Here is a 12,709-nt window from a genome sequence, read left to right on the forward strand (position 1 = left end):
CAAACTGGAGTTGTTTGGATGTCCAGCATCATGTTTGGAGAAGAACAAACCCAGGTCATAGTATAATTTAATGAATGGGGATCTATCACTACTTTAATCTGGAGGGAGACCTGGACATCCGCCTCATGGTGGTGCTAGAGGAGAAGTTACGCAGCGACCAAACCCGCTCACTTTCACTGTTTTGGGAAACTTGCAGGCCGCAGAAAATGTTGTGAAAATCACAGCGGTGGAGGGCTCATGACTCGGGCTTGTTTTACAGCCGCAGGACCTGGACACCTTTCAAAGTTTTTATGCTATCTGTTGGTTTCCTTAACGAAGAAATAATAATTATTTGATTGGCTTTGTATTAGCTGCTTTGGAATGAGCTGAACTGTTTTTTGGAGAACTATGAGATTAATTCATGCTGAATTTAACTGAATTATGTTTATCCCAAAATTCACTTTCCATCTTCAGGTTTTTCAACACAACTACACTAAAATTTTAAATCCAGCTGCTGAAAAGAATCATCAACATCTTGCAACTGTAAAAGAGAGAATTTCTCTGCAGAATAATGATTTTTTTGATAATTTGATAATTTTTGAATATTAATATGACCTTAGCTAGATATTCTTTCAGTATATTATTGATGTAATGAATGGGGATCTATCACTACCTTAATCTGGAGGGAGACCTGGATGTCAGCCTCATGGTGGTGCTAGAGGAAATGTCACACAGTGACCAAACCCGCTTACTTTCACTGTTTTGGGAAACTCGCACGGCCGCAGAAAATGTTGTGAAAATCAGTTGACTTGAGGCATTTCACGCGAAGCAATAACTTTGACCTGCCGGTGGAGAAAACTCTGGGGATCATCAGCCATCTGCCTCCAATTTCATGGCCGTCCATCCAACATGGAGACGTTTCCTTAAAATCAAAAAGCTGACCGTCGGGATGACGCTACAGGAAAAGCCACAGGTCATCACAGCCTTGCTTCATACTGCAGGAAACATAAGCATCTGCAAAACATTTCAAAGCAATTTATCACAGCATCGTAAATATAACCCCCACTTCTCCCCAGATCAAACACAAAACCATGACGTCTGATGCTTTTCGTTGACTCAGTTACGGCCCATCCCGCTTCATTGATAATAGCTTTTAATCAGCGACAGATAAATAAACAGGTAAAAGTCACATTTTTATCATTACTCGGAGATCGGCATTGTTTATCTGTGCATGGCGATCGTTTAGTTTGCCTTGCAACAGGATTTCCCCCTGGCTGGCTCCAGGGCCGGGGAAATGTGGGAAAGAGGGGCTTTTTATGCAGAATGTGGACGCTGTTTTATGTCTCCTTCTTTACCAGTGAGAGCCTGATTGGAGGTCTCTGCTCCTCCTTTGCTCAACTTATCTTTTCCAGTTCCTTCAATGGTAGCAGAACAAGAAAAAGGGCTAACAGAAGGACCAGGTCAACCTCTAATCCTACTATAAACAGAGGGCACTGCCAGCACACAATGGCCCCCCTGCTCCCCCCTCTGTTCACCTCTCTTACACCGCCTGCACCCCCACATTGTGAGGCCTGAGTGGTCACTCAAAGACGCAGAGTGCATTCCTGCGGTTGAACAATGAGAATATCTGCAGAACATTTGGGAAAATGTCACAACACAGATTGAAAATGTGTTTTGACATCTATACATACAGATAAATCTGTCGTTATTCAATAGTACTTGAAGTACTGAAGTAAAGTTTGAGCTGTCATACCCTTTATGACCACCAGGAGGTGTATGCTCCTTCTCTGGCTTGGAAGTTCGCTGCAAAAATGTCCATGAAAATAATTGCACAGATCCCTTATTGCACATTGATCTGAACATTACATTATGACATATAAAGAAACTGTTTTTGAGTCTTTTTGTCCTTTTTTTAAAGGCCTGACGGTACCTGTTTAGTTAGGGAGCGACCTGAGTGGGACACCTCTATTTTGATATTTTGGGCTTTCTTGAGGTGGCGGGAACTGTGCTGCTCTTCCATACTACTCACCCAAAAATGTCTCCATCATTATTGACGGATCTAATTTTGGGGGGGAATTGGAGAGCGCTATAACTAAATTACAGTAAATCCATAACGAGAAGAAGAAAAAGTCATGTCACAATACAGCTGATCAACATTTGTAAAACAATAAATAAAACTCCAGTAAAATAACAATAATAATAAAATAAACTGTATTAGACACCATTACAAGCACAATAAGTGTTTGGCACGACCACACAGGAGTCAGAAGAGTCAGTAACAACCTTTAAAAAAAACAAAACAAAAACCTAATACTACTACTATTACCACTTCTACTACTACTACTACTACTACTATTACCACTACTACTACTACTTATAATAATAATAAGGATAATAATAACTACAACCCCAGTCCACAGGTTTCGCTTGGATCAGTCAAAATGATTGAAGTTGTGTTTTTAGAGCCTGTTACTCTTTCAAAGGTGACTGATAGTTTTTATTTTCATGTGAGAGAATATAACTATTTGATTTCGGTGTATAAAGAGAATTTAAGGTTATATAGCAGAAAAAAGCTTCAGAAATTGATCTCGCTCCCAACCTTTAATGACAAAATTATTAAAATCATTATCCACCGCGGAATTATCCACCGCAGAATTATGTAACAATTCCCAGAACAATACTGACCTATGAATTATTTATATAACTTAAGCCCTCAAGTGATTTTTCCCTTCAAAGCTCACCTAAGTAATCAATCAGCATTTGAACCTGACTGAAAGGACTCAGATGAGCCGGGCTCGTGTCTCTTCAGCGCTCGACTGCAGCAGACCCCCTTGAACTTTTGTTCAGAAGTGACAGGGCAGCACCAAAAGTAAAGAAAGTGTCCATCCAAAGTGTGAAGGCTACACTGCCATTTTAACTAGGGATGACCGTTGCTAAACTGGCCTCTTCCTGGATGTGGGAACTCCTCATGGTCGCAGCCTTCAAAGGTTTAGAAAAGCATTCAACAGCTGACGTCTCCACATATATCTTTTTGTCAAATACACTGATGAAACCAGTTATAGACGACTTTCATGCAAATAAAATACCACATGTTGTTGAGTTTAGGAATCACTTTGTTACAAGTATGCATCAGGGATTTTAGCAGCAACCGAGGAGTATACATGAAATCACCCGGTCTCAGAGTGCTATTACGCATCTCTTGTCCATCCTCGGTGATTGATGGTGGTCACTGAGAGGTTTTGTTTTGATTTCCAGTAAATGGAGGAGCCACCTTTAACCGCTGTAAAATGTGGTAGGGATTACCTAAAACACTACATGTGTTCGGTTTTGTTCATACGGAGGGTCATGGACGTGATTTAGAGCCAGACAATAAGTAAACATCTGATTCATACTCAGTAATGTTTAAAAAAGTTGGCAAATCCTCTTTAAATCTAATGTTTTATTTTCCTGTAAAATAAATAAACACAATTAAAATCATCTGATCATCATACACTTTCTTTGCCATTATGTTATTTTATTATTTAAAAAATAATAGATCCAAAGATTTAAAAAGAAAGTCCCCCCATGATTGGTTAGCTTGTAGACCTTTAGCAGTAGTAACTTGAAATACTTGTTACCCATAAAGGTTTCAGTGGGTGCTGAGTCATTTTGGTCCATTCTTCTTCACAATGTTGCTTCAGTTCATTTTCTTCATCACCTCTTAGACTCACATCACAGCATTTCAATGTGGCTGAGGTCTGGACTTTGACTGGGCCATGCTACCTCATTGATTCTTTCATTTTTAAGCTGTTTTGATGCAGTTTTGCTAGTGTGATTTGGATTATTGTCCTATCCTGACCAAGCATTAGTTGGTGGATATATGGCCTCACTCCAGAATACTCTGATATTACATAGAAGTTCATAATCAGTTTAATGAATGCAGGGTACCCTGGTCTTAAATAATCACCTTGCACCACTGTGCTGTTGAAATGCTCTGGTTTTTTACCACTTCAACAAATGGCATTCAGGCCTCCATGGTCCTGTAGGATCTGCTCTTTGAGCATTGCAAGGTCTGATCTTTGGGTATATTTACTGCGACTCTCACTTCTTGGAAGATTTGGCTTCTTGGAATGCTTTTTACTTGCTGGTAATCTGTCTCACTGTTGAACTCCATTTTTTTATGGGTATGTGACCCTTTATAGATTGATAAGAAGCAGCATCTATTCTCTAAGGCTATTGCTTATGTATTTCCCTCTATGCACTGTGTTAATGCATTTGTTGACGATTCAGATCAGCAAGCCACCAAAGCATCTGCACACCTGCTCATCATTCATTCATCCAGGGGTGACGATTAGCAGCACCTGGCTTCAGCTTATTATCTTAAAGGAGCATGAGGCAGGATTGAGGCAGGATTTATGAAAAAAATCCGTATACGTTTTAAGTTTTCTAGTAATAATGTCAGATGAAGCGTTCCAAACCAAAACGAATGAGCCCTCTAGTGTATCTCTCTGTTGCCTTGAACAGGCTGTGGCTGCAAAATGTGCTGCAATTCGGACTCCGAATTTCCCGCGCTGGGCGGCGGATGTGACGTCACAAGACGCTGCATGCACGTTCTCCCCGTTCTCCCGTGCCGGCTTCGCTGTTGGCTGCAGTACCCCCGACGGCCGTCGTGTGAAGGGTGGCGCTAGAGAGTCTAATTTCTTAGAAGGAGCCTCAAACTCCTTTAAATCCTGTGGAAGAAATAAGGGGGTATTAGTATTGTCTAAAAGATTTTCTTTAAATGATGATAATGATGACAAAGTGAACTATGCAGTATATTGCTGTTGTACTTTTATTATCCGATTGTTCCATCATGTTTTTACAAAACCAAAGAAATTATTTAAAGGGGGGGGGGGGGGGGTTTACAGAGTTTTGGCGATGACTCTTTGTGTAAGTCCCAGGACAGCGCTTGTGTTGTTTTTTTCTTTTGGCTTTTAGAAAACTGTCAATCTACAAGCGTCTGTAGAGGAATGATAACCTATTGTACTTTTTGTTCCAGCCGCTGATGCGACAATAGCAATGCCCATCCTCCAAGTGGTTTCCTGCATCACTCTGCAGAAGGTTAGATATCCCCTTCCAGCAAATGTGAACAACTCATATTCCATCAAAACACATTTCCCAGCATGCAGCAGGGCAATGCGGCGTAACAAAGAGGCAGCTCAACCTCTGCACAGAGGGGAGAAAACGAGGGAATACATTTTAGTACAATGCCTGCCGTCATTCTGCAAACATTCTCTAAACTCGCTCTATTGTGTCAGGCCAGCAGTCCGCCGTGTAAACATCCTCTTTGTATCGACTCACGACTATATTCAGACCTTCAGCAGGAAGTGATTTCATATCCATCATCCGCCTCAGTCTTCCTCTCTGTGGTGGCCAACAGTCTTCTCAGAGGACCTCCCCGACCAAGGAAGTGCTGGAGTAGTAAAGAAGAGTTGCTCAGACTTTTAGAATGTCATTGAACAATACAAATGTCCACAGTTATTAGTGTTCCTTAAAATCAGATTTATAAATAAATAAACACACACACACACACACACATATATATAAATATATATGTGGAATACGAATAAAATCTAACATTTTTATTTTATTATTTTTTCATTGTCTTTTTTTCTTCTGTGCATGATGCTTTTCTTTCTTTTTTAGCTACTTTTATTATGGTGATTGTTTTTGTTTTTTTCATTGACTTTTTTTCTTCTTTTCTGTGCTTGATGCCTTTCGTTTTAGCTACTTTTATTATTGATTCACATGTCTTTTAATTACTTTTATATTGACATACTTTTATATGTCAAGAAGAAGGATATACACTGTATATATGTATTATTATTAGTATTATTATTGTTATTGCTACTATTATTCTTTTATATATCGGATACTCTTATATTGCAAGCAGGGGCCGGACTAGATAAGCATTTGCTTCTTCCTGTCCCTTCTTGAACAAAATTGGTTGTGCTTTATTATTATTGTTGATGTATGTGTTTTAAATTGTTTTGTTCAAGATGAATAAAGATCAAATCAAATCAAATCAAATCAAAAACAAAAAAAATCAATTATAGTTTGATTAAAATTTTTTCACTTAGTTTCATTAATTTTTTTCGTAGTTTATTCACTTTAATAATCCACCTGCATCTTCACTTTAACACCCTTTTTAGAGGCGGCGTGGTCGAAGCAACTTAATATCCACTGTTGATCTGCAGCGTTACAGTCCCTCTGATTACTATGGACCGAGCATGGAGTGGAGCCAAGGAACCTGTGGGGAGCTAATAAGATGATGAAAAGGCCGACATACTTGGCTGACATTCATAAAACCTTATGAGAAAGCTTTAAGGGTCAAGTTATGGTAAAGCAAACCCATATGTAAAACCTGACATCACGAGTGCAGAGAAAGTGGAAGAGAGGAAGAAGTTAGGGTGAAGGAGCAGTTGTGGTATTTCATGTTAAAACACAAAATACTTTTCTCAGTGCAACATAATTTGAAACAGGATGTTGTGTTTGTTGAAAAACATCCATCTCTTCTATTACTAGGTTGGACTGAGGTTCAAAACGAGCTTTAATTGGTTTGAGTTAATTAGTCTGGTAACATTTCAAAGAGCACTGGAGCTAAACAGTGATATTTCTAAAAAAAGAAAAGAAATACAATCAGGGGGCATTAGCAGCACATTAGAGATGATTAATAGTGGCTGTTAGGCAAGGCGAGTTTATTTATATAGCACAATTCAACAACAAGGTGATTCAAAGTGCATTACAGAGATATTAAAACATCACATAAATAAAAAGCATGATTTTAAACATTTTAACAGAAAGAAAGAAAGAAAGAAAGAAAGAAAGAAAGAAAGAAAGAAAGAAAGAAAGAAAGAAAGAAAGAAAGAAAGAAAGAAAGAAAGAAAGAAAGAAAGAAAAAGAACAATTGATAAAATCAGTTATTAAAACGTGATCAAGTTTTGAAACTGAAGCTTAAATGTAAAACTGCAGATTTGAGCTTTATTCAAATGCAGCTTGGAACAGGTGAGTCTTCAGTGTTTCAGCTGATCTGAGGCTTTCTGGGAGTTTGTTCCAGACATGCGGAGCATAGAAGCTGAACACAGCTTCTCCATGTCTGGTTCTGACTCTGGGAACTGATGAAAGACCAGATCCAGATGACCTGAGGAGTCTGGAAGGTTCATACTGGGTCAGGAGGTCACTGGTGTATTCTGGTCCTGGACCATTCAGAGCTTTATAGACCAGCATCAGAACTTTAAAATCTTTCCTCTGATGGACATGCAGCCAGTGTAACGACCTCACTGCTGGACTGATGTGGTCCACTTTTTGGGTCTTTTAGTGAGGAGCGGAGCGGCAGAGTTCTGAATGAGCTGCAGTTGTTAACTGACTTTTTATGTGGACCTTCAAAGATGCTGTTACAATAATCAAGCTACTAAAGATGAATGCATGGACTAGTTTTTATCAAGAGCCTGTCTCAGTCTCCTGGTGACATTGTAATATATATCTGCGTGTCATCTGCATAGCTATGATAGTTTATTTTGTGTTTCTTTATAATCTGTGCCAGGAGGGAACCTTGGGGAACTCCACATGTGATTCCTTTCTGCTCAGATTTAAAGTTTCACAAAATACTTCCTGTTTTCTAAGTATGTTTTGAACCAGTTTAGTACAGTTCCGGAAAGACCCGCCCACTTTTCCAGTCATTTGAATAAAATTGTGGCCAACTGTATCAAATGCAGCGCTGAGATTCAGCAAAACTCAGACTGACATTTTTCCACTGTCTGTATTCAAGCATATGTTATTAAACACTTTGGTCAGAGCTTCTCAGTGCTGTGGTGCTGTGTAAAACCTGACTGGAAGGCATCATAGCAGTTATTTTTGTTAAAAAGTAATAAACATGTTGAAAAACAGCTTTTCAGGTCGGTCAAGACATATCATCTCTGAGCAGGTCCTGGGTCTGCCCTGGGGCTTCCTCCTGGTTGGACATACCTCAAACCCGTCCCAGGTGCTTCCAGGAGGCATCCTAACCCCCTCAACTGTCTCTTCTCAATGTGGAGGAGCAGTTAATTTACTCAGTCGCTCTTTAACAACATAACAACATAAAAACATTCTTTCTTTCTTTCTTTCTTTCTTTCTTTCTTTCTTTCTTTCTTTCTTTCTTTCTTTCTTTCTTTCTTTCTTTCTTTCTTTCTTTCAGGCTCATTTCTTTCTTTCTTTCTTTCTTTCTTTCTTTCTTTCTTTCTTTCTTTCTTTCTTTCTTTCTTTCAGGCTCATTTCTTTCTTTCTTTCTTCTTTCTTTCTTTCAGGCTCATTTCTTTCTTCTTTCTTTCTTTCGGGCTCATTTCTTTCTTTCTTTCTTTCTTTCTTTCTTTCTTTCTTTCTTTCTTTCTTTCTTTCAGGCTCATTTCCTCAATTTATCGTTTTTACCGTGAGATACAAATTCTTACTGTGGGGAATTTTTTTGACGGTTTATCGTGAACGGTAAAATATCGCCCATTCCTAATGGATTCATTAATTTGGTCACCACCTACCATTTGTGACCTAGTAAGACTGGAGATGGCATTCTACCCTTTATGAACTCGGAACTACATTCTCAGGTTTGAAGGTGCTGATTCTCATTTCTGGTACTTCAAAATTCTTCTGCAAGCTGCACCAAAAGCCCCAATAGGACATGAAACCAGAATCTCGTGATACATGAAAGTGTCATGGGACTAGTAGAGACTGTTGATTGCAATGATTTATTTTCATGACTTGGCCTCGCAGGATTTCCGAGGTCAGGTTAGTGAACTTAACAGACCAAACAACAACTGTTGCGTTTTCAAGGGGGGCTGCTGAGACAAAAAGCCCACCCCCCCCTCAGCCCTCCCAACCCCAGGAGCAGTAACACAGCGAAAGGATATGACCAGACAAACAGAACGGTGGTGACCTTCAAGGTAACTCGCCTTTTCTCTTGTGTGCGTGTGTGTATGTGAGTGGGGGTCACTTCTGGTTTAAAAGCTAAATAAACAGACACTCAATTGGGGTCACAGATCCTTCAAACAGATGTGGAGAAAGAATGTTGAGTCTTCTGTAGAAAATTAACCACACAAATTAGTTCTTCATCAATTTAGCCATAATGTATGGTCATGTAGCCATCAGCAACCAGTCCAAATCTAAAACTGTGTGCTCCTATCACCCGTCTCTGTGAAACATCTATCTACCATCTGGGAATCCCTGCTGTGAGGAGGGCTTGGGAACAACCTGTCACAGACAGAACCGCGAGGGATGAAATGAGGAAACCTAAAATAAATGAACTGAGGAAGCGGTGGCCGGTGGGGGGTGAGAAACAAATAAACACGGGGCTAGCTTTACACCCACCTGCTCCACCAGCTGTTCCATATCGGCTCCCGAGAGAGACGTAGGCACAAAAACAACTCAGGTGGTTAAAGTCCCCCATCTGAAGAAATATATATTTGGCAATGATAGCATCACACGGTTAATTTCTTGTAACTAAGAGAAAGACTTGAGCAAGTCACTCGAGCAGTGTCCAACAGAGTGGTAGAGGTTCCGTTTAGAAAAACTGCTTTTAGCCATAACGCACTATCCATAAAGGGTACTAGTGCGTTATGGAATTCTATACCTGTACACATAAGGGAATGCCCCTATTTAACAACTTTTAAAAACCAGATAAAAATATGGCTCAGAGGTCAACAAATGTGTACACACACCTAATGTGTGCTTGGGCCTCCTCCTACCTACTAACTTTTTTTTTATCATTCTCATTTTACTAATTGTACTTGTCTTTGTTTCTGTTTTCTTTTTCTTATTGCATTTTTATCTTCTCTGCTTTTAACACCTTACCTGCCTATATTGGACTACAGATGGAAACTAGCCTTGTGCTACAATCTGGCACATTTACATATGTATATATGTTCATCAATGTGCATTGTCCTGAGAAATAAATAAATAAATAAAATAAATAAAAAGAGAAAGTTTATCTTCTTCTTTTTGCCCACAAAGCAGGAACTACAACCACTTGTTATGGCCATTGGATTTGATTTATTTGTCCCGGAGGGAGATTTGTCTTCACGTACAGTACATTACATCAACAAAATAAATGACATGCATAGCAACAAAGACGACATAAATGACAGCACAAAAGTACAGATCAGTGGCGCTACTGTTCAGGGCAGCTATGACTACAGGGATCAGGCTTTTCCCCAGCCGGGCCTTCCTGAACTTAATGGTTCTGTACCTGCGCCCTGAGCCTAGTGGGATGACGTATTGGTTCAGTGGGTGAGTGATGTCTTGTACTATGGTCTTCACTAGGTGAGAGATGGACTTGGGTGTGGGGAGACCAATGATTTTAGCAGCTGTGTTTGTGATGCGTGTGAGCTTGGCCCGGTTGGTGACAGAGAGCAGGGCAGAAATTCCTATGATTTATTGGCATTGATTTGGAGATGATTGTCTGAGAAAAGCCAGAGTCGCTGTGTCATCTGAATATTTGAGATATGATGTGGTGGGAGAGATGCTCAGGCAGTCATTGGTGTAGAGAGTGTACAGGAAAGGGTTCAACACCCCGGTGTTGATGGTGAGTACAGGGGACTCACAGTTGGCTCTTATAAACTGTGATGCAACTTTTGGGTTGAAACGGTGTGCACTGATTGGTCCAAATCATGTCACCATGTTGCTAATGTTAATGATACAAACAAAAGCCCAGATTTTGATTTTAAATGTGATGTGGAATTGACAGGTTTTTTTAAAACTGTACTACCACCCATCATGTGACCTTTACATGACTTCACCTTTCTTACAACTCCCAACTATATTATGACTGTAGCTAGAGGACAAGCCAGTAAAGATGTGTCGTCCTTGTGGGGGGTCCTCTGTCTTCATCGTCTTTTTAGAGCAAAAACATACACTGCCAAACCAGCTCCTCATTTCATCCTAATATTCCTGAATATAGACTAATTGTCTTATTTTAGACATAAATAACTACCAATGGGGTAAAAAGTAACTTATTTTTTTGAAACAAAGCTTTTGTGGGGTTTTTTTTTTACTTTCTTAGACATTAGTCTAAGAAAGACATTAAAAAATGACTCCTTTTGGGAGTTAAAACATTTTAGGATGAGGGAAGCAGAGGGAAAAAGGCTAGATTTATTACTTATGATTTATTAATCTAAGGTCCAAATTCAAGTTGAGTTAGCAAAAAGTGTGAGGGTGTATAAAAACTGTTTGATGAGGGGAAAAAATTTAACTGCAGATGAATGGGGGGGTGAAGTTTCAAGAAACCGCCCCCAGAATTTCGGATTTTATTGTCAGAGAAATTTTGCAAGTGAAAACTTTATAGACTAGCAAATTTACAAGACAAAACTCAGCACTTCTGGCTTCATAAACTCATAAACAATTCAAGTTCTGTCATGGTTGTAAAGAGAAACTTTTATACCACAGTAGAATGTTTTTTATTGGCGCTTTATATAAAAAGATTGAAAAAGAAATAATAATAATAATAAAAACAACATACATATTGGAGGAATTCTGAAATATGTAGGATTTTCTTCTTTTGGAGCCACCAGCAGACCAACACCTGCAAATACTTCAACAACTATTGAAATGCAATTTTGTTTAGACATTCTTAAGTTAAGTTATAAAATCTTAGCTGATACCTAAAATATCAGCTTTAATTCATAAATCTTTTGTTGTTGTTGTTTTTACTCATACAAAGACAGCGAAGGACCATTTTCCATCACAGAACAAACATTCTGGATTTTTGAAGTAAGTTTCTGTAAAGATGCATACTTTTCACAGATGGGTATAATCTCAACATCAATAGCTCAAAAGAGCCTGGGCTCATGCCCAGCTTGTAAATCACTTTGCAACCAGAAAGTAAAAAGGTTTACAGGGTTGTAAAAGCCTCCCTTAACTCTCTGCTAATGTTAATTAACTCCGTATTCAATATAATAACCAATACTTATGTGTACAGGTCTAGTTGTATATATGTAGCCCTGCGATGGAGTGGAGACCTGTCCAGGGTGTACCCCCGCCTTTTGACTGTAATGCACTGCTGGACTCCAGCAGACCCCCGGGACGCTGTGAAGGATTAAGCAGCTATAGAAAATGGATGGATGGATGGATGCATAGATGTACACTGGGAAATGATCCTTTTTCTTACCTCTGCTACTAAAATAAAAAATGTTTCTGGTGGGTTTTGCTCTCAGTCACCCGTTTCAGATATTATTTTGACTGAGCATTTAGAATAAAACAGAAACAAAAGAAGCAGGACATCCTCTAAGGGGGCGCTACCTTGTAACTGACCAGTCACCAACACTTGTGTGGGGTTTTAATCAGATCCACCGGTCACCTGTGAGACCAAGACGGAGCTCAGGGAGGGAATTCAAAGCCCCAAACAATTTTTCACATACAGCTACTTAAATTACGCCATGCTATGATCTTTCCTATCTAATTTATATGTCTGCCGAAACAACACCGGAGACAAAGAGTGTATGTGTAGAGTTTCTTTGACCCCGAATGTTCCTGCAGTTTGGATTTCCCACTCAGATGGAGGGACATCACCAGTACAACCTAAAAATCTCTCTATTGATTGTCTCCTGTGTCTCATCAGCTCATCTGGGAGCATTTATATATAAATTCCTGTGTTTTTAATCATTCTTTTTTCCACTTTAACTGTCATGTAATGGTTGTGTTTTCTTTTTGTTTGACCTATATATATTTTTTTATCTCTTTGTTTTCCAGGCTT

Source organism: Cololabis saira, chromosome 11 (genome assembly GCF_033807715.1).
Source record: "Cololabis saira isolate AMF1-May2022 chromosome 11, fColSai1.1, whole genome shotgun sequence".
Taxonomy (NCBI): Eukaryota; Metazoa; Chordata; class Actinopteri; order Beloniformes; family Belonidae; genus Cololabis; species Cololabis saira.